Below are 26,628 nucleotides of genomic sequence, written 5' to 3' on the forward strand. Positions count from 1 at the left end.
ACTTACTCGGCAATACCTTTCTCATATTTGCAGCTCATGGTAACCTCTCCATAGGTCCCATCCTTGAGTGAATTCTGCTCTGTGTTGCTACATCAGTGTTTCACAGGCACATCTCATCTCCTCCAACAACCGCAGGGGCACTTGTTATACACTATTCCGTACTATCCCCCACAGGACTGGATAAAAATTATAGTTATCAAAAGCCTTGCTAATGGCTGACTCACTGACTATCCTTTTTTATTTGTACAACTACTTTATTGAGGTACACTTGACATATAAAAAACTAAACAACTTAGTGTATACAACCTGATAAGTTTGAAGATAAGTATATACCCACAAAACTATCACCACAATCGATGCCACAAACATACCCACCGTCACCAACTATACTTAAATAACATCAATATCTACCGAACACCATTTTTCTTTATTATTCAGATAATAACCAGCCAGAGGCAGTACATGATGTCTGGGTCTTGTTTTTTTAACTCACTTCCTCCAAGAATACAAGGCACGTGTGCATTTAATAAAACATGTTTGTTGTTGTCAGCTTGAAAGTTTGCTGTACAACTTTCTGATGAATTTAGGTAAATACTCTCTCAATCCCAGTGCAGATGTTCAGGGCAGCTATGCAGACTCAGTTGCCTTGCTGGAAAGACCCTTATCTCTTCTTCATCTCTGAGTGCTTAGACAACACTTGCGTAGAAACTCCTATCACTCTAAAACTGTATGTATTTCTGCTTCTTTAGGAAGGAAAAAGCCCACTTCATTTAGGTCAGAAGTCGAGAGACTGCTTCACTGGGTAAAACCACACACACACACACGTACACACACACACACACACACACACACACACACACACACACACACTTCCCAAGTCCTCAGAGATGGCCTGTCGAGCCAATTGGGATTTGGTCAAAGAGCCACACAACTGCTCACCATCTGGGCCCTCCTCAGGCTGATGGTGGACAGACACCTGCAGAGAAAAGCAAGGTCTGGTAGTCCCTCTGCTTCCCTCACTCCATCCTGCCCCTACTACTCCTGCAGGCTTTACTTCCTGGAAAACACATTCACAAGCCAGTTACCCCAGCTCATCCATACAGCAGGCTTTAGCATAGAGTGCTGGTTGCTCATTATTTTTTTCTTCCTTTCTCCTCACTCTCAAGCCTGGCAATGTTTGTAACTTAGGTAGAATCCTCCCAGCCCTGGGTATTCAAATACCAGCACATCTTTCAACTAAGCCCACTGTCTGTGTGAGGATGCTTTGCTTAACGGAGCGGCCAAATGTTGACAAAACAGAGCCTAGTCTCATCTCAAATTTCCACTTCCATCTTCAGAATCGATGAGCATTCTGGAAAGTGCATCATTAATCCCATTACATCATCTTATTGAAGACACTGGTGTGGTGTTTACAAAAAGAAAATGCTTTCTTTGCCCATAAAATCAATGATGACAGGCTAAGGGTCTGGGCAGGGAATGAGCACTCTGGAGCTCCCGTCCAACACACAGCTCCCACACGGGGAGCCTGTAACTCAGGAGCTGCTCTCAAAAGTAGGCCAGCATCACCACTGCATCGTGCATTAGGTGACTGCCACCAGCCAGGCTGCCCAAAGCCGCAGGGTCCTCTTGCACTGACTGCGGGAGCTTAACCCCGGCTAGCCACATCCTTGGCCAATTAGCACAGATGGCAGAGTCTTGAAAATGCAGCCACTGCCCCAAATGACACACAGATAATACTTTACTTGTACTAAAGATCTTAGAAAATATTGAACTATTAGTTTCTTCCTTCACCAGAGTTCATGATATTCAACCATTTAAAAATAAGAACTGCATATTTGTTTCAAGGTGCCAAAAAATGCTAAAATTATTTTTTAAACCCTGGCTATTCATATGGGAGCAGAACTTTTTCAAAAAATGTTTATTTATTGTGAGAAAGAGACAGCATGAGATGGGGAGTGGCAGAGATGAGAGAGAGAGAGAGAGAGAGAGAGAGAGAGAGAATCCCAAGCAGGTTCCATGCTGTTAGCACAAAGCCTGATATGGGGCTCCATTCCACAAACTGTGAGATCATGACCTGAGCCAAAATTAAGAGTCAGATGCTCAACCAACTGAGCCACACAGGTGCCTCAGGGAGCAGAACTTTTTTAAGGTGACCATTTTGACCTGGATGTTTTTAAAACCATAGCATCCTATCCTAAGAATCACTGGTTTTATTACAAAGTGGATGCTTACATCATTCCTGACTCCATTCCATGTGACTGTCACTCACAAATAGGATGAGGGTTAGAGACAGGGTCAGAGTTGAGAATCCTCTAAAAACAGTTGCTTCATACATTTTTTAGACAAGTTTGTAAAATCTGCAAGTTCATCTGTTCATGTTGAGGCAGTGTCAAAATGCACATACTATTTATTGTCTCCCTCTTGCCCCTCCCTCATTTCTTCTGGAAAAATCCTGCTCTCAGGCTGAAAGTTGGTGGTGGCAGCAATAGCAGCACCAGTCATGAAAGGAGCTGGGGAGTGGGCACTGAGGGAGGAGGGGTGGAAAGAGAGAAGGCCTGGGGAGGGCTTAGCAATGAGTCCTGAGATAAGGAAGATGAAGGAAAGTCAGCACAGGCCACAGGACCGAATTTTGGACATCCATGTCTATGAGGCAGACGTGGGCGAACAGGACTGTGGGCTTTAGCCTGCAGGACAGACCAGTGCCTGTGGGCAGCTCAGGCAGGATCGACAGGCTGTCCTTTAAAGCGGTATTATTTATATACCTGATCAGTGTTTATCGTAAGAGAAGTTGCCTGTACTGGTGGGTAGAGAAAGAAGGTTGTTGGAGGCAGCGCTGGCCTCCCCTCTATCACCTGACAGTGAAGCCTGAAGCTGGCGGTTAACTGGACCTACATCACCAGAAGACGTGCATTCACTGCAAACTGGGCCACTTGGAAATGCCAGTGCTCTCCCTCTGTGGCTTACGGTAATAGTAGTTCCAACTACATAGAATATTCTCCTGGAGAGAAATTTTGATTAATAGTTTCCTCCACCACGGTGTTTTAGCATCCTTTATTGATTACTTCTCTGGATATCTGTCTGGCCAGCCTGCCCTTATTCAAGATCTGATGTATCATCTATTCATCAAAAACTACACTGGGCGGGAACAAGGTGCTATGGGGGGTTCCTGCTGACATGAGTGACTCATGGGGTAGAGGGGATCTATGGGGAAAACACAAGAAATACTAGTGGCTCTCATAAGTGTGCTACATGCAAACCAGGATGCAGACTCATTTTTATTCCAGAGTTTAGAAGGCATTGTTCAAAACATGTGTTTATGCTGGGATAGATATTTGGAAGTGTGGTGTGGAAAAAAACAGAGGTTTTGGAACAGAGGCTCTAAATAGGCTTACATTCAAACTTTGTTTTGCCCCTTATTACCTGTGTGACCTTAGGCAAGTGATGAACTCCTATATGCCCAGTTTCCTTTTCTGTAAAATGGGTATAACACTTCTTTCACTGTTTTAAAGATTCATTGGGAAAGATAAAAGCCCTGAAGCTGGGGTCTGGTGCCTAGGAAGCGTTCCTTAGTCAAGCGCAGAATCCAGTCCTAAGCGGGCGCTGAGTGTGAAAGGTTCAACTGCTGTGCGGCTGTTCTGTGACTAGGCCAACGACTTCTAGGAAAGAAAAACCTCTTCTAATGAAAACTTTTGTTTTTCCAGTGGGTGTGCTCAGCATCCAGGAGAGAGACTGGCATGGATGGGGTGGTGGGAGAAGTGAGAATTCAGAGAAAGAGAAATACAAGAGTGGATTTTGTGAGGACACATGTCCATGGGTGATGACCCAGGTCCCCAGGAGCTGAGAAAAGGCCAGCTTGCACCTCCTTAGGCCTCTTCCAGACTGGAGGGGCCATCCCTGCGATACTGTCTCCTCTGCTGGCTACAAGCCTCTTTGGCATCCTGATAGAGGGTTGTTGTTTTTCTGCATTTTTTTTAATAGTGGAAAAGATATACATAACATAAAATCAATGGTTTTAACCAGAGGTAAGTGTACAATTCAGTAGAGTTAAGAACATGCGCAACGTGCAACCATCACCACAATCCATTTCCAGAACTTCTGTGTCATCCCAGATACTCTGTATCCATTAACCAATAACTCCCCACTTCCCCCTCTCCCATCCCGACGATCCCCACCGAGGAGAGTAAGTGGTGGCGACAATGGGCAGGGACCCACTTGAAATTTCCTATTCCAGACCCTCTTCTGAATTTTCTGACCCCTTCAGAAGCCACTCCCCCAAAGCTGTGGCTACCTCAAAACCCCATCAGGGTGTGTGGCTCCTCTGCCTGAAGGACCTTTAGCAACCCTCCCCACACCTCACCCTCCACCAGCTGTGGCTTGTACCCTCCTCAGTTTGTGGAGCTCAGCTCCCTTCCTTTCTTCAGGATCAAACTGACTTTGGCTACTTTTTGATAACTGCTGGAATTGAGAAATACACAGACCACAGCCAGGACTAGACCTGATCTGATGCCCATGGCTGGGTATGAAATCTAAAGAGACAGTAAAAGAAAAACCCATTTTAAAACAGGACTAGCTCAATTCCTAAAAACCACTCATCCACAATCTGAAAATATAGAAGGATTCTATTCTGTTTAAAAAAAAAGGGGGGGGGTCTGGTGGCTCTGATACCTGGAAGGGATTAAATGCTAAAAATAGCTCAAGGTATTAAGAATGCCGAGGGAGTACACAGTTCATGAAACAGAGAGCAGTAAAACCTGGCATTAAATGCTAACAAGAGAGGAGTTCTTCCCAAATGATTGGGATCTGTGAGTCACTAGGACCCTCCTCCATTAAATGAAAAAGCAATTTTCTTTAACAGCAGCACAATTATGGACCTTACTGTCCAACCCAGTGTTAAGAAAATACTAAATACTTAGGAAAGGATCCAAAACTGACCTGAAATGAAGGAAGTGAACTATGGATTCAATTCTCTAATGCCTCCCTGTCTTGGGTGAAACCGTGCTGATGGCCAGGTAACATTTGCAGGGCCATCTGGTGACATTTCTTTTTGGGAACAGATTAGTAGAGACTGGGGAGGGTGGTACAGAGACCAACACAAGATTCTCAGGTGGCTTCCTGGAGCCTGTGTATGTCTCTGAAGGCGGGGTGGGAGGGTATCCCCTATTTTTTTTCTGGAAGGGTGTGGTCAAGCTCTAGTTCTTAAGCATTTGGGAGGCATCAGAGGAAACCCTCTGCAGAAAGTATTTGTTTTAATTCTGAGAGCATTTCTTAATACGAAACCCACGTATTAAGAAAAGTTCCTCATTAGGAAATGTTCTCTCTCCACCTCCAACTCTTCCAGGATGAGAAGGGAGTAAATGCAGCTAGCGATGAATTGCTTCTTCTTGGAACGGCTTCCTGCTCTGATGCCACAGGCTTGGCCTCTGCCAGACAGTGGTGTTCTTCAGTCTCTATGGGTGTCCCAGAGCCTACCATCAAGCCTAATGTCTGCAGAAAGAACAAATGCTTCACTGGATCTTGGACCCTACTTTCCCTCATGCTCTGCTCTCACTGAGTTGGATCTCTGGCTCAATATGGCAAGACTCCAAAATTTCCCCTGTCAGGCCTCCATCCCCTTGACAAGCTGCTGTCCACATCTGCTGTGGAAGGACAGTGAGACCTTTCCCTCCAGGCCTACGTGGAAGCACCATAGAACTACACACTTCCCCACTCCCTGGGCCTGGCAGCATCCTTTGGTACAGGGAGGCTGGCCCCAAGACCCCAGAAGCTGCATATGAGATTTCCCCAGTGTCTGGCCCTGCAAGCATTACTCTGTTTTGATTGGAATATTTGCTAAGAACTGTTTGAAAGCACTATTGCCTAATTGGTCAGTGCCAGCGTCTCTTTTGGATATATTGACTAAGATCCCTCAGCCTCCAGAGAGAAGGAAGCCAGACCAGCTTCCTCCGGAGGTGGCACACTGGATTTGGGTTTGCCCTGGGCTGCCTGACTGCCAGCGAAGCCCTTACCTCAAGACAAGTGGACAAAGGGAACAAAGTCCTGTCCAGCTGTTCAGGGACAGAGGCCCCACCCACTTGCAGAGGGAGTCCTCTGAGATACACAACTGTGCATTCTGCTCCTTTCCTGAAACACACTAAAGCAAAGAGGCAGGCCAAATCATGTTACAACCATATCAAAACGGCCACCGGAGAGCCATGCTCAGAGTTTACACGGAAGAGACATATCCAAACTTTAACAGTGGTTATCTCTGGACAGAGGGATTATGAGTGACTTTGTACTCAGTATTATCTGCCCTTCTGCTTTTACTCAAGTTTTCTGGATTGAGCATATTACCTAAGAAAGGGAAAAGCCAACAAATTAATTTTTACAAGTAAAATATGTTCTAAAATTTAAAACAGACCAAACTGAGATTAATAAATCATGTTTTGCAGTTACCATAAAAGAACTCATCAGACCAGCACCAAGACCACAAGCTCCCTGAGGGCAGGGGCCGTTCCATATACACTCTCAGCAGGCAGCTCCGTCTCATCCTTCTTGCCCGATGGGGCTGCGCTCGACTTCCTCCTTGTGTGGGGACTCCCCGTCCCACTGTGACATGGGGGGAAGTGCCCTGTCCAAGCCAACCGTCAATGCTGTTCCTCCATTTGGGGTCCCATCCACTCTCACCTTTCACCAGGCTTCTGGCCACGGGGCGCCCGCTGCTCATCTTCTCTCTCCTGCACCTGACGCTCTTCCTCTTTACCTGCTCTTACCTGTCAGCATTTAAAATATCCCTTCCATCTTGACAAAACCCTTCTTTATTTCAATCTCTCTCGTCTTGGCAGACCCCCAACCCGCCGTCGCTCTCATGTGTTTCTTAGTCTGCTCCACTCTGGCTTCGTTTCTCACCACTAGCATTGCTTACTAGAGCCACCAAATATTTCTTGTCGAAGAATCCGACAGGTTCTTTTCAGTTCTTTCTTTTCTTTTTTTTTTTTTTTTTTAATTTTTTTTTTCCAACATTTATTTATTTTTGGGACAGAGAGAGACAGAGCATGAACAGGGGAGGGGCAGAGAGAGAGGGAGACACAGAATCGGAAACAGGCTCCAGGCTCTGAGCCATCAGCCCAGAGCCTGACGCGGGGCTCGAACTCACGGACCGCGAGATCGTGACCTGGCTGAAGTCGGACGCTCAACCGACTGCGCCACCCAGGCGCCCCTTCAGTTCTTTCTTAATTGACATCTGTGCGGCTTTTGACCCACGTGACCACTCACAATTCCTCGAAATATCCTTGTGACTTTGTGACACAATCAACTAGTTCTCCTTTACTGCTTCAACTGTTCCACTTCAGGCCCTATGAGGTCTCGGGAATTGGTCCCATACTCTTCCTTCTTCACCCCAGATTCTCCTAGTAAGTGACTTCCTCAACCTATATGATTCAAATAGCATAAACAGTATATGTTGACAATTCATAAATTCTTACTTCTAACACAGACCCTGCTTCTGAACCACAGCCTAGGGTATACGACCGCTTTTATGCCTTTCACTTGAATGTTTAATCGAAAGTACAAACCATATATGCTAGAAATGTAATGCATGAGCTTATCCCACAACAAAAATATAAATACCTGTTCTTCATCTAATGATTCCTATCTCAATAAATACCAACACCTTCCTTTGGGGGTTGCTTTCTCTAGAAACCCAGAAATTATTTTGACTATGTCCATTCTTTAAGTCTCAGAGAAAATGACAGGGAGACAGGAAATGAATTTACCCTCACATCTGAAACAATTCAAAATCTGGACAAAGTACATGAAATGATGATTTCTAAAACACTGAACACCAGGCCATGAGGATAAGTGATACTTGAATGACAGGAAACAAAGGAGACAAGTCCTACAATTAGCCCAGCTCACTACCTGGAACAAGTTTTTTAAGACACAGCATAGCACCAGGCAGAGCCCAGTGGGCTCCCAGCATTGCAGAAATGCACTCCAGAAAGGCCAACCCAACTAGAGTGCAGGGCATAGTACAGAGGAGAGAAAGATGAACACAGAGAGCTCCGGAGACGTATACTAAAAACATTGCTGAAGTAAATTACAGAAAATGTATTACATGGAGAGATATATATTCTTCATGATTGGGAAAACTCAGTATTTTTAAGATGTCTCTTCTTTCCAAATTGATTTTATAATCAATGAAACTCCAATCAAAATTCCAACAGCGTTTTATGCATGTGTATGTGTGTGTGTGCTAGGAGTTAACTATAAAATTCATGTGGAAATGCAAAGAACCTAGAATAACCAAAACCACTTTGAAAAAGGAGGATGAAGTTGAGCACTTATATTACCTGATTTCAGGACTTATAAATCTACAATAATCAAGACACTGTGGCATTGGAGTAAGGATAGACAAATAAACAAAGGAAAAGAATAGAGTCCAGAAATAGACCCATATATTTGATCAATCGAGTTTCTCCAAAAGTGAAAAAGGCAATTATATAGATGAATTATAGTCTTTTCAACAATGGTGTTCGAACAATGTAATACTATATCAAGAAAAAAAATGAACTCCAATCCATAATTCATACTGTATATAAAAATTAACTCAAAGCATATCATAGTCACAAATGTAAAAGCTAAAGGTATAAAACTTCTCAAAGAAAATGTGAGAAAATCAGACTATATAAATTTGAATTGGGCAAAGATTTCTTTGACATGTCTCTAAGTGCATACTCCATAAAGGATTAAATGGATAAAATGGACTTGAGCAAAATTAATAACTTTTCCCTTTCAAAAGACAATGTTAAGAGAATGAAAATACAAGCTATAGCTTGGAAGAAAATGTTTGCACATCATACATTTGATAAAAGATTGGCATCCATCATATACAAAGAACTCTCACAATACAATAACAAGAAAGCAAATAACCCAATTAAAAAATGGACAAAAGGTTTAAACAGAAATTTCATCAAATGAGATAAGCTGATGGTAGATAAGTATATGAAAAGATGCTCAACAGCATGAGTCCTTAGGGAAATACAAATTAAACCCCAATGAAGACTCCATTTTACACCTGTTAGAATGTATAAAATTAAAGACCAACCCTACCAAGTGCTGGTGGTAATGCAGAGCGACAAGAACTTTCATACACTGCTGGTGTGGATGTAAAATGGTATAGCCATTTTGGTAAACAGTTTGGCAGTTTCTTAGGAGGTAAATATATAACTACCATATATATGCGATCCAGCCATTCCACTCTTAGGTAATTATGCAAGAAAAATGAAAGCATATGCCCATACAAAACATGAATGTTGATAGCAGCTTTACTTGTAATTGTCTCAAAATGAAAATAATCCATTAATAATCCAAATAAGCAACAGATAAACTATAGTATATCCATGTGATGCAATAATACTCAGCAATAAAAGGACTGAACTACTAATACATACAATAAAATGGATGAATCTCAGAATAATTATTTTGATTGAAAGAAGCCAAATAAAACAGAGAACACACTGTGTACTTATTATGGATGTAAAATTCTAGAAAAATATCAACTAACCTATAGTGCCAGAATCCAGATCAACAGTTGCCTGGGGATTGGAGGATGGGTGGCAGGGAGGAGACACAGGAAGGGATCACCAAAGACAAGTTTCTGGAGTGACAAGTATGTTCATTATTTTGATTTTGGCAGTGGTTTCACAAAGCGTCTACGTGTCAAACACTGTCAAATTGTACTCCTTAAACATATGTAGTTCATTGTATACCAATTCTTCAACAAAACTATTTTTTAAAACATTCTTGTCTATTACCACCAGCCTGTGGGAGAAATCATCATTTCCCTCCTGGCCTTCTACAACAGCCTGACCTTTCCTTCACTGTTTCCTCTTGTCTGTTCTCTGCACTGCAGCCACAGTGACTTTTTAAGAATGTGAATCTATTTGTGTCGCTTCACTGCTCAAAGTCCTTCAAAAATTACTCAAAAAATAAAGACTGAAAGACTTACTCTTGTTCCTGCCTGAGTTCTAGTCTCTTTCCCATTGTGTTTCCCTCTTTTAAACCACTCTGCTTTCAGTTGCTGGAACTTGCCCAAAGTGTTTCTGTTTCGGGGCCTTTGTACATGCCAGTGCCCTTTGCCTGGGACTCGGCCCTTTTCCAGGTGAACCCCTAACCTGCCTTTAGTCCTTTAGTCTCAGTTTTGATGGTATCTCTTCTAAGCATCCTTTCCCAATGCACTGACCAGATCAGGTCTTGAAAGTAGCACTGGCCTATGTTTCCTTTGTGGCACCAACTGCACATGTAAGTAATCAATTATTTCTGTAATTTTTTGTCTACTGCCCTTTCTTCCCACATTCCCATCTCCAAAGACCATAAGCTTCCAGAGAGGAGGGATCATTATGTACTTGATGCTTAGTGCATTGTCTTGCACACAGTAGGTACTCAAAAACATTTGTTGAATAAATGATAGAGACAGACCCAGAACTCACTCCCTGAGTTCTAAATTAGATTTTTCTCAACCCACACACGCAAAACCCATCCTTCTGTATCTGACAGCCAAGTATACTTTTTCTATAATTAAAACTTAAGTCTCAAATTGGTAAGAATTAGGAAATGTAATGAAGCAGTATTAAATAAAGTATTAAATAAAACAAAAGTATTAGACTTAGAAAGGTTAGTAATGTTTGACACAGCTGAACTGATAGATCAGTTGAGGTTTTTAAAAAGTCACTCATGCTCATTTTAAGAATACATTTATTCTGAAACTTACACCCCAAGACAGTTACAAAGTTAGTTAACAAGACAGTTAACAAAGCATGAAGGAAATAGATGGAGGTGCGGTGAGAGAGGCAGGGCCTCTCCGGAAATGCAGTCACAGCCTCCTGAAAGCTGACCACTGACCCAGCACTACCATGTTTTTTTAGCAAAGCAGTGCCCTAGATTCTCAGTGTAGCTGAGCGTGTGGGGCTGAAAAGATAAAGATTGCAAACATGGCCATTTTCCAAAACAGCTTCCTAAGAAACAGCCTACCTTCCCCTCCCTTTCACTCCCCCACCATGTTTATAGACTCCCCTTAATTAGAGCATTTCAGCATGGAAGCATAATCCAATTTGAAAGAAAATTTCCCTTGAGAGCCATCTGTCAGAATTAGACTACACTTAAGCTACTGGACAGTAAGGCTGTATTGTAAATACCACAGACTGCTTTGATTCTCCAAAGGCTCAAAACTCATTTCTGAGCAAGCAAACACCAATCCATGGGATAAGGCTCTCTGTGAGGAACTGGCTTGCTATTTTGGACACTAATCCTTCCACAGGTAGAAGATCATTAAAAGCAGTCCCAAGGGAACATTCTACCTGACTAGTCTCACCCTTCTTCAGGGATGAAACTGCTGCCCTTGACAACTCCATTAACTTTTCCTTCAGTTGTTTCAGGTTTGCAGAAGATTTTTTTCATCAAGCTAGGTTGTCCCCATGTGCTCAGCCATGGAGATATCTGATTGTGTACAGGGGGGGACCAAGTAGAGCCCAATTCCGCTCCTTGCAAAGCCAGCCTCTCTCTCAGGAGTGGACAGCTCACCATACAGACACCTGCCTTTGGTGCCCTTGCCCAGGCAGCAAGTAGACTCTTGGCTGCAAAAAGAGCATGTAGGATGGGGATGGTGGGGAGAAGAGGGTCCCTTCTCTCCATCATTTGACTCCACCTCAAAGATCACGTGAGTCAGCGTCTTTCCTGTGTCCCCATAACCCCTCTCCCACTGTGCTGTTCTATCACACTGCAGCAGACCCCACTGTGTCTCGACTAGATCCCCTTTACCAGGCTGGTGTGCCCGTTCCTTAGCTGCTGTGACTGTTGGCTGCTAACATCCAGGGCTGCATCCTACTTGGGAGAATTCCCATCAGCTGAAGGCAGCCACCTTAAAAATGATTGGCAAGCCCAGAAATGGCCTGTAGCCAATATCAAAGTAGTTCAGGGTTTACAGGCAGCACCCCCTCTTGACACAGGGTGGGATTCACGCTCCCACAGCTGCCTGTGTGATCAGGCTCAAGATAAGCTTTAACCTCCACCTTTGCCTATCCCATTCCCCTTACTTCCTCACAGATTTCACATGAGAGCCGTCCCTCAGTAAATCACCTGCACAAGAATCCCTCTCAGCCTCTGTTCCTAAGGGAATCCTACTTAATATACACATACTACATTGGAGCTATCCTCATTTTGTTCATTTATTCATTCAAAAGCATTTATCATCTATTTCTCGGGTTGAGTAACAAAGATATAGTCATAGGCTTTGTCCTCAAGGTGCAACTAACTAGTTTAATGGGGTGGGCCAAGGTAAACAGATACTTACAATCGAGTGGGAAAAATGCTGTGAAGAGGTGCATGTAGGATACTTGAAGAGCACACAAGGGACACCTAATCTGTTCTGGGTGGATACAGCGAGGGCTTACTTAATGAGGTGGTGGCGGAGTGTAGGACTTCTAAGACGAATAACATTTACTTGAACAGAGAAGAGGAGTGACAAAAAGGTCACTGTGGACAGAGAATAGTGTGTATACAGAACACATACACGAGTGAGCAATTACAGAGAATGAGCTAGAACAGCACAAGGGAATTGGTTGTCCAAAACTCATGGCAGTCATTGCTATCGGATCCTGGTCTTCTCATTTGCTGGGCCATGATATTGCTTCTTAAACCTTCTTCATGCAGCCCACTAGTCAGCTACCGCCAGTTGATTAATGTTGGTCTTCCATATGAAAACTCCTTTCCATCCCTTTTGCACATAGGTTATGTTTTGTCTTCCATTACACAGCTCCAAATCTACAAACTTCTTTGTGTCTGCCCCCACACTTCTCACTAACTCCTATAACAAAGAAAATGATGTCCCTGTATTTATCTAAAGCCAACCCCTATACCTGTATTTTGGATTCTGTCTCCTACCTTCTCAGGGAACTTTTACTGATTATCCTATACTCTCTATTGCTTCACACTGTACCTTTTCTTATTTTTTCATTCGATTTTTTTTCTCATTTATTTATTTTCCCCCTCAAAGGTGATTTTTAATTTTTATTAATTTGTTTTTAATTTAAAGACAGTAAAATTCACTGGTATGTTAGACAGTGGAATGAATTTTGACAAACTCGTAGAGGCTTGTACCCACCACCACAATTATAATGATTCCATCATTTCTCCAAAATTCCCTCTTGTTGCCCCTTTGTAGTCCCCCCATCTCCTTGCCCCCACTCCTGACAACCACTGATTTGTTCTCTGTCCCTGTAATTTTGCCTTGTTCCTCATATCCTATGGAATAAATGGAATCACACAGTATGGGGCTTTGTGAGCCTGTCTTCTCTCACTTAGCACAATGCACCTGCGATTCATCACAGGTAATCACACATTATAGTGTGTGTGCATCATGCACACACTGTTCCCTTCACTACTGAATAGTATCTTATCGTATGGATGTAACATTTATCTGATTACCTGCTGAAGGACATTTAGGTTGTTTCCAGCTTTTGGCAATTATGAATAAAGCTGCTATGAACATTCACATACCAATCCATACAGATATTTTTATAAATGTTTTTATTTCTCTTATAAATGTTCTCTTTTCCAAATTCCACCTAAAATAATCAAAACATGGGTAGATTTTATAGAGAAAAATATCAGTCCCCCCTGCTACCATTTTTTTAAAGAATTTTTTAAGTGTTTATTTATTTTTGAGATAGCATAAGCAGAGGAGGGGCAGAGAGAGAGGGGGAGGCACAGAATCTAAAGCAGGCTCCTCGCCATCAGTGCAGAGTCAGAAGTGGGGCTCAAACCCATGAACCATGAGATCATGCCCTTAGCTGAAGTCAGTTGCTTAACTGACTAAGCTACCCAGGCACGCTCCCCCACCCCACCCGCTATCAATTTTGAGCTGTGGTACTGCCTCCCTGTATGTACACAGGAATCCCAACAGAGCCAGCCTGCTTTCTCAGGTCTCTGCCCTGTCCTCCTCTTTGTGCAACCCAGAGCATCTAGATGGGATAGTTAAGTTCAGACTTGGATTCAATGAAATGTTCCTGAGCATCTCCCTCTGGGTCACTGGGGCAGACACTATGCCAGCCAACTTAACATAAATTTCTAACCCCCTCATCTGGCCACATTCCAGCATAGGGGATGAAAAATGGAAAAATTATGTTTTCAATACCATTCTTCTTTTTTTTAATTTTTATTTAAGAGAGAGAGAGAGTATGTGAGCAGGGGACAGGGACAGAGAGAGAGCTTTTTAAGAGAGAGAGGAGAGAACAGGGGAGAGGGGCAGAGGGGGAGAGAGAGAGAGAGAGAGAGAGAGAGAGAATATTAAGCAGGCTCCACACTCAGCATGGAGTTTGATGTGGGGCTCGATCCCACAACCCTGGGATCATGACTTGAGCCTAAATCAAGAGTTGGATGCTCAACTGACTGAGCCACCCAGGCACCCCTCAAAACCATTCTTAAATGTGAACATAGTTATATGACACAGTTTTGGCCAATAAGAAATAAGCAGAAGATATCAGTGTGACTTTGAAGTCTTTCTTTCCTGACGGAAATTCCAAGAGGGAGTAAGCATTGCTTTTTTTTCTTGGCACTTTCCTTTTGTTTCAAATGCAGAAGTGATGTCTAGAATCATATTATTTTATTTTATAATTGTCTGATTGAAAATATTATGTAAGTAGATTGATAATCTTAAAGAAATTTTTAAAAGATATCAAATATGTGAAAGAGGATCACATAATTATACAAATGACCAAAGCTTTGGAAATCAAAGCTGCTAGGAATGAAAATTACATTAATAAATGGGAAATTCAATGGGTTTGTTACATAGCTAATTAGAAATTGCTAAAGAAAGATTTACTGAACTGAAAGACAGATCTAAAAATGTTGCCTCGGATGCATCAGCAATAAAAAAAAAAAAAGAGTAAACAAACATAAAAGAGTGAGTAGGTCTAAAAATATCTGTTTCCAGAAGGAAAAGATAGAAGGTTATCAGGAAGAGACAATATTTGAAAAGATTATGGCTGGGAATTTTCAGAATTGATGAGACACTTATCCCCAGACTCAAGATACCCTGTGAATCCTAAGCAAAATATACAGCATCCATACCATCATAGAATTGCAGACAAAGAGAAGTCTTAAAACAGAGAAGAGAAAGGTATATTGTAGCTGATTTCTCAAAACCGAGAGTTTGAAGGCAAGGAGACAACAGATTTATTGCTGAGAAAAAAATATTATCCACCAGGGGGTTTTGGGTGGCAGTTGGTTAAGCATCCAATTCTCCTGGTTTCACCTCAGGTCATGATCTCGCTAACTGAATTCAAGCCCTGTGTCTGGCTCTGTGCTGACAGCACAGAGCCTGCTTGGGATTCTCTCTCTCCCTCTCTCTCTGCTCCTTCCCCCATTTAATCTCTCTCTCTCTCTCTCAAAGAAAATAATAAATGTTAAAAAATTTTAAAAAGTTATTATCCACCAAAGACGTGTATAGTCATGTTTTTTTTTTCACTTATAAATGTGAAATAGCAACATTTCCAGACAAAAAAATCCTGAGAGTTAACAATGACAGGCCCTCTCTTGAAGCAGTATCTTGAGGATGTGCTAAACATGAAAAGTCATCTTTAAGGAAAGCCTGAAGAAATGGCAAACACCAGTGATGAATATGTGATAAATGAAAACCATCATTGACTATGGAAAACATTAATTATAATGTCTAACTGAGGGAGTAAAAAAGCAAGGCAAGACAGAAGTAAAACACTGGAAAACAGTACCATGGTACCTGGAATGAGGGAGACTGCAGCTGAGGGCTCCAAGATATAAGTATAGTTTTGATTAACTCCTTAAGTTTATTAAATTAACCATGCATGTCACAATTTTTAGGAAATGACGAACAGATTATAAGTTAGTGGAAGAGAGAAAGTGAAATGGAGAGAAAACTTATTCAAAAAAAAATAGGAAAAAATATCAGGACTAAAATAAGCATAATATAAAAGGGTAGAATAACCCCAAAATACTAATGTTTGCAATGACATAAACAGACTAATCTCACTTGTTAAAAGTAAATGATTTTCAGAATGGATTTTTTCAAAAATCCACCTATACATTGCTTTCAGTATTTACAATTACTTATAATATAAGAATATAGGAAATCTGCAGGTAAAAGAACAGAAAAAAATATATAAAACAAAACTAACTGAAAGGAAGGGTTTATAGTTCTATAAATACCAGAAAAGATGCACTTGGAAAGGTGCACTTAGAAAGCAAAAAATATTTCTCTAGGTAAAAGCAGACACTAAATAATGATAAAAGGTTCAAATGGCCAGAAAGATATAAAAAGTGCCAATATTATAAACATAAATACATATATATACATGTATATATGAAGCAAAACTGATAGAACTACAAGAAGAAACTGAAAATCTACTATCATAGTAGGAGATTTCTAAGCATGTTTTTTGACAACCAATATGTTGGGCAGAAAAAAATATCTACTAAAATATGGATGTGGGTAATGCATAATCTTTTCTAGCACATATAGCATATATATAAAAACAGGCAAAAGAGAACATCAAGCAAGTATCAACACATATCACATAATATGCAAAATATAGTCTACATACCTGATCACATTCTAATTAGGGCAGTAACACTTAAAAAACTATTAAATATGAAATTTTTAAGACACGCTTTCAAGTAAAATATGTAGATCAGAGAAAAAAACATACTTGAAATTAGAAAACAGATCAGAATAATGACAATATTAAATATCAAAATTTGTAGACAGTTAAGGTAGCATTTCAAGGGAAATTTATAGCCTTAAACACATATCTAAAGTTTCTGTTATGGGGGCGCCTGGGTGGCACAGTCAGTCGGTTAAGCGTCCGACTTCAGCCAGGTCACGATCTCGCGGTCCGGGAGTTCGAGCCCCACGTCAGGCTCTGGGCTGATGGCTCAGAGCCTGGAGCCTGTTTCCGATTCTGTGTCTCCCTCTCTCTCTGCCCCTCCCCCGTTCATGCTCTGTCTCTCTCTGTCCCAAAAATAAATAAACGTTGAAAAAAAAATTAAAAAAAAAAATAAAGTTTCTGTTATGTAAGATACATAAATTCTAGAGATCTATATATAGCATTGTGCTTATAGCTAACAGTACTATACTGCATATTTAAAATTTGCCAAGAAAGTAGATCCTTTGCTAGTGTTCTTACCACACAAAAATAATACTATTACCACTACTCATAATAATAATAATAATAATAATAATGATAATAGAGAAGATGGGGGGAAACTGTGGGAGGTGATAGATATGTCAGTGGCCTTGGTGGTAACAATGGTTTCATGAATGCATACTAGTCCAGAATATTCAGTTTTTCACATCAATCATGCCTCAATAAAATAGGTTTAGAAAGGACCTAGAGATGTAAGAAATAAGAAATAACTGAATAAACCTAAGGAATAAAAAAAATCATACCATCAAAAGAAGAAAGAGTAAACAAAAATTAAATATAATCAATAAAATTCAACGGTTCTTTGAAAAGACTAATAAAAACTGACAAACCGCCAATGATATTGATCAAAGAAAAAGAGAATAGGAACAAATAATTAATGTTAGAAATGAGAAAAAGGACCTAGCCAGGGATAAGGTAGAAAATAAAAAGATAAGACTATGAAGAGCTATAAGTCAATACATTTAAAACAGAAAAATCCAAATCACCAAATATGGTTTATAAAGAAATAGAAAACTTGTATAGTGCAATAACAAAGGAACGGAATCAATTTCCCCCAAAGTAAACACGAGACACAGAAGGCTGACTGGGTCAATTCTACTAAACACTGAAAGAAAAGATGATTTCAATTGTACACAAAACCCTCAAGAGGATAAAAAGAAAGAATGCTCCATCAACTCATTTTGATCACAAAACCAGATGAACAGAAAACAAGAAAATAAAATCAGGGGCTGATCTCACTCATGAATTTAGTTACAAAAATCTTTAACAAAACATTAACAAACCAAACAACTGAATAACACACATACATTTATGTATATGAAAAACAATACATCATGTACAAGTTGGATTTATCACAGTAATGTTTTTACCAAAATTAGAAAATAAAGCAATATACTTTATCACGTTAAAAGATAAAAGGAACAAAACATATGATTATCTAGATAAATTCATAAAGTCATCTGATAAAATTCAATATCCACTCAGGTTTTCAAAGTCTACAGCCAATGGCTTGTTAGTATAAAAATTCAAAGTATTCTTTTTAGGGTGGGAACAAGGCAGATTACTCTGTGGACCTTTGTTTCAGCAGTCCTGGCAAATACAATAAAGCAAGCAATAAAGATGGTGGGGAGAGAGAAGCCAAAAGGAAAGAAAAAACAAAACTGTCCTTATTCATGCATGGAATTAATTGTCAGTATACAATACTCGGAAGAGTCTATGGTCAATTTTTTAGAGAGTGACACAACACCAAGTGTTGGAGGGAGCACAGACTAACATGGGCTCACACACTGCTGCCGGGATTGTTGTTCAACCTCCTTGAGATATAATTATCTCTGATCTAGAAACTACATTCCTAGGTATATACCATAACAGAAATTCTTGCACATATTTCCCAGGAGACATGTACAAAAAACATACGCACAGGGGTGTCTGGGTGGTTCAGTTAAGCATCTCACTTCGGCCCAGGTCATGATCTCATGGCTGGTAAGTTGGAGCAATGCGTCAGGCTCTGTGCTGACAGCTCAGAGTCTGGAGTCTGCTTCGGATTCTATGACTCCCTCTCTCTCTGCCCCTCCCCCAGTCATATTCATTCTCATATTCTCTCTCTCTCTCTCTCTCTCTCTCTCTCTCTCTCTCAAAAATAAACATTAAAAAGAAATTTAAAAAACATACATTTAGCAGCATTTCCTGAAATAGAAAAAACTTAATTCAAATATCCATTGACAAGAGACTAGATAAATTTTTTTGAGAGAGAGAGAGGGCACAAGTGAGCAAGGGGCAGAGAGAGAGGGGGAGAGAGACAGAGACAGAGAGAATCCCACAAGGGGTAGAGAGAGAGGGAGAGAGAGAGAGAGGGAGAGAGAGAGAGAGAGAAGCAGGGCTCATGCTCACCCGAAGTAGGGCACTTGGGCTCATAAACTGTGAGATCATGACCTGACCTAAGTCAGATGCTTAATGACTGAGCCACCCAGATGCCCAAGAGATGAGATAAATTATGCTACACTATATGATGAAATGCTAAAACACCCCTGCCAAAAAAAAAAAAAAAAAAGGACTATAGTATATACATGAACATAAGCGATTCAAAACAAAATACTGAAAATAGCAGTTTGCAGAAGAATACATACAATATAATTTCTCCACAAAATTTCAAAAATAGGCAAAACTGAACAACCTATTCTTATGTGGTAAAGTGATTTTAAAAACAAGGGAATTGTAGCTCTAAAATTCAGTTTATTGATTATCTCTGGGGAAACTTGAGGGATGGAGGAAAGTCACACTGACAGCTTCAAAGGGATAAACAATTTTCTCTTTCTTGAGCTAAATTCTGGATTGACTGATGTTATCTTGTTATTATTATTAAACCATACATATGCATTCTATATACTCTTGTACATGTCATCTATTTCATTGAAAAAGCAAAAGCTTTGTGCTAGGCAAGGATAAAAGCTACCAAAGTCTCTGTCAGAGACCTGCAGCTTTAGTAATCCCTTCCCTTCAGATGTTCTGTTCTACAGTTTTGCCACTTTTCACTGCCTCTGAATAATCCTGACGTCGAGGGGTTGACATGTCTGAGGGATCATGACTGGAAAAAATGACAGGGTGGGATTCAGTGGATTTTCGTGAAGATTTAGCTCATGAGCCTCGGCGATGGCCGACTCCACTCACACCCACATTATGGAAGGAACTTGGCTTCCCTGTCATCAGCTGGAAACCAGGGTTTTCTATGGGGTTTTTCAAATTGTTGTTCTCTTAGGATCAGTTATCCAACCAGTGTTAGTATTTTCAGCACTAAATGCAGTTGTGTACTGAAGCCAGCTCTTATCAACAGGCACCAGCTTGCAACAGCCAATGTGAGCATCTTTTGCCAGCTCCACCTTCAGTGATGTCACATTGGTAGCTTGAAAAATCAGCGCTGCTAGGAGTTATTTGCTCCACAGAAATAAACAAATGCTACAAATCAGGTCCCCTTCTTGTCCCTCCACCTCTACCAGCCAGATGTTACACATCTACCAGGATGCCACTGAATCTGACATAGCTATACAATCATATGATAATACCTCGGACTCATGGTGCAATGGAATGAAACATGATTAAATTAATAAACTTCTTCAGTGACAGAGACTGCCTGCCCCATCTGCATTCAACTGGCTTCCCTGAATACTTATATTTCCTCCTGATTGGTTCCAGGTATACACCTCGATCAGGTCTAAAAATGGCCTCAGGGACTTAGAAGACAGAACAGGAAAATTCCTAAATCAGCCACTGAAAAATATGGGACTTCGCAATGACTCACAAAGTAAAATTTTGATGGAAATGCACAGTTTTAAAATTCCTAACATTAAAAGGGAGTCTATGCTATTGTCAACTGTACCCTTCCCTCTTCTGAACTGGGGTCCATATGGGCACAGAGGAAACCTCATGGCTTCCACTGTTACTATGTGAAAACTCTGCCATCTCTCCCAAATTAGAGTGTAGCTGAGATGATCAGAGATTCCCAGAGAAAGTCTCTGAACCAGTTTCTAAGAGGGCCATTGAAAGAGAGATTCTTGAATGCTCAATGCCTATTCACCAGGGAGTCAGTGATGAGTGGGGTATATGAAAATGTCAAGACTCAGGCATGACAACCAACATTCACCCAGACCACTAAACTCATGCTCTCTCAACTTCAACCTTCCCCCTGATAATGTCTTCTCTCTTGTTGACTGAAACATATCCCACAGAGATGCATCACACTCTTATTGATTGATATAGCTTCAGTTGAGAGGTCCAATTAAACTACTGTTTTTACACTCAATAACTGCCATTTTGTTTCTTCACAGGAAGGTGTGAGGATTAGTTTTTATTTGACTGCTAACATTTGTAAAACCCATAATCTACTTGGAGAAATAAAGAACAAGATTTTTTAAAAATGGAAAGATTAGTTTATGGGTTTCAGCACTGCATAAAACTCCTCTCCAACCAAATCAGTCCCTGGAGCCTCACCAAATTAGCCCCACATAAGGAGCTTCATTTTATTCAGTAAGTGCATATTAATTATTTTACTTCCAGGCACCATTCCAGAGGCTGGGCATGTAGTGAACATGCCAGACATGGTCTGCGCACTTACAGAACAGTCTAATGGGGAAGGTATGATGAGTAATGACAAAAGTACAGAGTGTCATGGAAACAAATACTAAAAAAACCTACCCTCCTAGTCCAGGTCTCAGATACAAATTCTCTGAGGCACTGGCATTTATGGTGGGATCTAAGAGCTTAGTAGGAGATAGCCAGGCAAAGAGAAGCCAGCCAGCATGTATGATAATTTTGAAACATCTTTTCATGAACTGACTGAACTGGCTTGAAAACCTTTGTCCTAATTCCTGCTTGGCCATTATTCAGCTATGTGAGCTTAGCTGAATCTCCTAATGGCCCTCCACCTCAGTGCCATGGGCCAAGTGAGGATTTCAGATTACAGAACCTCTAAGGTTCTTTCTGGCTATTCAATCACAAGGCAAACATCCAATACACAGATTACTATCCAGTTAGTACAGGTAACAACTGCTTTTTTGAACAATCTTTAAACAATATACTGTAGCACACAATATTTCCAACAACAGGGTAGATGCTCACAGAAACTCCTCCAGGTAAAAATACTGGATTACAAAATCCTTTTCTCTTTTTTTTTTTTTTAACATTTATTTATTTTTGAGACACAGAAAGATCATGAGCAGGAGAGAGGCAGAGAGAGAGAGGAAGACACAGAATCCAAAGCACGCTCCAGGCTCTGAGCTGTCAGCAGAGAGCCTGATGCAGGGCTTCAACCCATGAACCATGAAATCATGACCTGGGCCGAAACCAAGACACTTAACTGACTGAGTCACCCAAATGCCCCTACAAAATCATTTTCAATGCATGGCAGAGCTCATGGGACAAAAATGCAATTTTTCAGTGGCCAGAAACAGTAAGTAAGTATGAATCCACGGAGGTAAGTAAGCCCTGGAACTGGAGCTTGAATGAAGGTAAATGTGAATCTCTAGTGGTTTAGTGTGTGGTTTTTAGACGACTGTGGGAGAACCCTGCATGAAGCTGGAATCCTAAAGATTAAGGGTCACATCCTTAAAGGATAAACAAAAAAGAACTTCTGCCCTGCATAAGTAGAAGCTAAAGATATATCCTGTCCTCGACTTGCTCTAGGGAAAGCAAGGAAAAAAAGTCTCCCCTGCCGATTTCTAACCATTAATACAAGCCTGCACTTATACATTTGGAGCCTATATTCACCCTACTTCTCTGTTGCCCCCAAACCCTCAAGCTCAAAATTCGGTTTAGAATGGTTCCCTGTTGGTTACCTCACAAATCATCCCTGAAGGAATGCACTTTCAGAGTGCAGAACATGAAGCCCAGAACATGAAATTTTCTACTGACAAAGTTTCAAGCCGTATGAACTCACAATCACAAATCATTAAATATAGGAGGCAACAAGGCATGATGAGTTAGTCAATGGAAATACCAAACAAAAAAATCAGAGCTACAAAGATTATAGCTGGTGCAGTTAGGAACAGAATATAAAAGTAACATGTACATAATGGGAAAAGAAATTAAAAAGGGAACTGAAAGTATGTTGAAACAAAAAAGGAGACTATTAAAGATACTAGGCAAGTGTGGAAACACCGCAAATGAAACTTTTACAAATGAAAAGAGGTAAATGGGTGAGAATTTTCTAGAACTGATAAAAGAAACAATCTCATATTCAGGAACCCTATAAATCAGTCTGAATAAATAAAAATAGCCACTTAGCAACGTTAGCAATTAAACTATGGAACACTAAAGAGGAAAGCAAGATATTGAAAGCAAAGGAAAAAAAACTGCATACAAAGGAATAAACATTATACTAAACGTCAACTTCTCAAAGGCAAATGGAGGTCAGATGACTATGGAATGATAGCTTTGTAATGCCAAAATCATTTTTGGCAATGCCAAAAACCCTATTTTTATACCCAGAAAAACATTCTAAAAACAATAGCAAAACAAAGACATATGTGGAACTGTGGCTTTCAGTTGAAGGTTATTGCCAGCCTACAGATACCCTAAGGAGGCTATGTAGGGGAATAAATATACCAACCTTGCTCCCTTCTCTTCCTCACTACCTAAACCTCACTACTAGCCAGAGACTAAAAGAGTTATTTTCAGTTCAAAGAAAAATAAACAAACCCCAAAGCCTCCAGGAGCACCAAGGAAAAACAAAAGGAAAGTAGCCAAAATAATCCCCCAACTAATTTTATAAAACAAGAATTACCTTGGTTCCAACCCAGATAAGAACCATATGAGAAAGTAAATTACATGTGTCACTCATTAGCACAGATTTTAAAAAATGCTAAACAAAATACTAGCAAAGTGAACTTAATATGCAACATAGGTAATATATCAAATCTAGTGTGGATCATACCAGGAATATAAGATTGGTTCAAAATTAAAAACCTGATCAATGTAATTGAGTAAAATAGCAAATTATAGCAGAGAAAAACCTCACAGGATCACAGCATTTGACAAAACAAATGTTTATGATAAAAAGTCTTAGTCATGAAGGAATGGAAGGATACATTCTTCTTCTTCTTCTTCTTCTTCTTCTTCTTCTTGTTCTTCTTCTTCTTCTTCTTCTTCTTTTGAGGGATACATTCTTTTTTTTAAAAAATTTTCTTTAATGTTTATTTATTTTTTAAAGAGAGAGAGAGAGAGAGAGAGAGACAGAGTACGAGTGGGGGAGGGGCAGAGAGAGAGGGAGACACAGAATCCGAAGCAGGCTCCAGGCTCTGAGCTGTCAGCACAGAGCCTAACGCAGGGCTCAAACCCACAAACTGCGAGATCATGACCTGAGTGGAAGTCAGATGCTTAACCAACTGAGCCACCCAGGCGCCCCAAGGGATACATTCTTAATATGGTAAAGACATCCACAAAACATCTACAGCAAAATTATATTCTATGAAAATGTTAAAAACATTTCACTTAAAAGTAGGAATAAGTCAAGGATGACTACTACCATAATTATTATTTGGCATTATACTGGAAATCCTAGTTTGTAAACTGAATTAAAAAATAAATAAAAGCATCCAGATTAGAAAAAAATCCCACAAAACTAACAAGTCACATGTCTCATTTTCTATAAGGAAAATTCAGAAGATTCTACAATCAAATTATAAGCATTAATAAGAATTTTACAAGATTGCCAAATTGAAGATAAATTTAAACTGCATTTATATAACAACAAAAGTTAGAAAATGCAATTTTAGAAAAAATACTATGGTTGACCTTTGAACAATGTGAAGATTAGAGTGCTGACCCCCAAAAACTTACCTATTAATAGACTACTGTTGACTGGAAACCTTATTGATAACATAGTCAATGAACACATATTCTGTATGTTATGTTTTATACATTGTATGCTTACAATAAAGTAAGCCAGATAAAAGAAAATGTTATTAAGAAAATCATAAGGAAAGGAAATACATTTATAGCACTGTATTGCACTTACTGAAAAAAAATCCATGTATTAGTAAACCTGAGCAGATCAAACCTATGTTGTTCAAGGGTCAACTGTACCTAAAATAATGAAAAACATGGCACCTACCAATAAATCTAACAAGAGACATGCAAGATCCTCATGAAGAAAATTATAAGCCTCGAATGAAAGAATTTAATTTAATTAATTTATTTATTTCAAGTTTATTTATTTATTTAGAAAGAGCGCACCCACAAGCAGGGGAGGGGCAGATAGAGAGGGAGAGAGAAAGAATCCCAAACAGGCTGTGCAATGTCAGCACAGAGCCTGATATGGGGCTCAAACTCACAAACCGTGAGATCATGACCTGAGCTGAAAACAAGAGTCAGATGCTTAACTGATTGAGCCACCCAGGCGCCCCTAGAATTTTACAGAAATAAATAAATGAAACAAAATACACTATGGTAATGAATAGACTCAATATCATAAAGATGCACAATTTCCCTAAATTAATCTACAGACTTCATACAAGTCCAAATACCAGAAAGAATTATTAATTTGACAATTTGATGCCAAAATTTATGTGAAAAGTCAAGTACCAGCCAACTGAATTGAAGAAAAATCAGGCTGGATGATTGTTCTTTCTGATAGTAAATCTTATCATAGAATGATAGTAATTTGCAAATTGTGCTATAGGTAGATTTAGTGAAAAAGAACAAAACAAAGAAAAAAGACTTCAGAAACAGACTCTTCGCTCTGCTTTCTCCAGCTCTTTCTTTCCTTTCTTCATTCTTGTGATAAGGGCCAGCAAAACTGAGTGCTACACTTTGCTTATGTGAGTATCAGGACAAAGCTGGCACCAGTATCTAGTGCCATGAGAAGAGAAGATGTCTCTTGGAACAGCCAAAGTGTGGGTGAGTCCCCAGTTCACAAAGGCAGACAAGAGTGAAAAGACTAGTGTGGGTATTTGGTCACCACACAGAGATTTTTGCGTGTTCTCTTCCAGAGCAGGATGAGAGCCTTTCACTTACTGGGCTCCAAATTCAAGCTGGATCATCATCTGAGCTGAGGAAGGATTATGGAGCTTGGTTTCTTTGGATGCCAAGGCAGAGAAAGAAAACTATGCTGGCCTCAGAAGGGCTCGCATTCTAGAAGATGTGCGAGCAAAGTTGCCTGAAGGAATCTGAACCGATGTAAGAAGCAAGTGGCTCTAAAATATCAGCATTACCCAAGAAAGTCCAGTTTTCCTTCTATTTCAGCAGTGTCAATACATGTCTGCAGGAGAGTGATAAGGATGTAAATGGAGTAATAATATCACCACTGCAATCTCATTTAAAATGTAAACATGGGTTTGTGGTGTCATTGCCGTAGCCCTTCAGACCTCTCTCCTGAGCTCTAAATTGGATTTGACCTTCCATTGATTAGCTTTGCCGATATCTGCAGATCTTTTCAGACTGAACTCCCTGTCACTTTGATTCTGTATTTACAAATGTGGTACAAACTCTTGTCAACCATTCTCACTTCTGGGATTCAAGTTGAAGATCTGATCATGGGAAATGCAACTGAGCTGACCTGGGCACACGGGCAAGGACATAATGCTCTCAGAGAGCCTGGCAATGGTCTCGTAGCTGCAGATTACAGCGAATAGGATGCCAGGATCCATTTAGCACAAATAATCTAAGAAAGCTCTACAGAAAATGTGGCAAGGAGGGCAGATAATATCTACTGCCAGTTAGGGAATAGCTAAGAATTAGAAAGTAGAAAAGAGAGAACGTTGCTCTTTAATACTGTTTTCATGAGCAATTCCGGGAACTTTTAAAATGAATACTATTAAAGGTCCGCTTCTGGGAAGTTACAAGGAAGGTTCTGAAACAAAGCTATCCAGACATGGAAGTGAATTTTATACTTTGCCCCCAAAATAAAATAAGGTGTAAGTAATCT

General features: G+C 40.2%; 1 protein-coding gene across 3 annotated transcripts in view; it reads right to left on the bottom strand.

The window, feature by feature from the left end:
- Nucleotides 1–26,628, bottom strand: part of SYT9 (synaptotagmin 9) — a 200,019-nt gene that overhangs the window by 103,977 nt on the left and 69,414 nt on the right. The gene's annotated exons all lie outside the window — the stretch shown is intronic.

Source organism: Puma concolor, chromosome D1 (assembly GCF_028749965.1).
Source record: "Puma concolor isolate L17-30 chromosome D1, mPumCon1.1.hap2, whole genome shotgun sequence".
Classification (NCBI taxonomy): domain Eukaryota; kingdom Metazoa; phylum Chordata; class Mammalia; order Carnivora; family Felidae; genus Puma; species Puma concolor.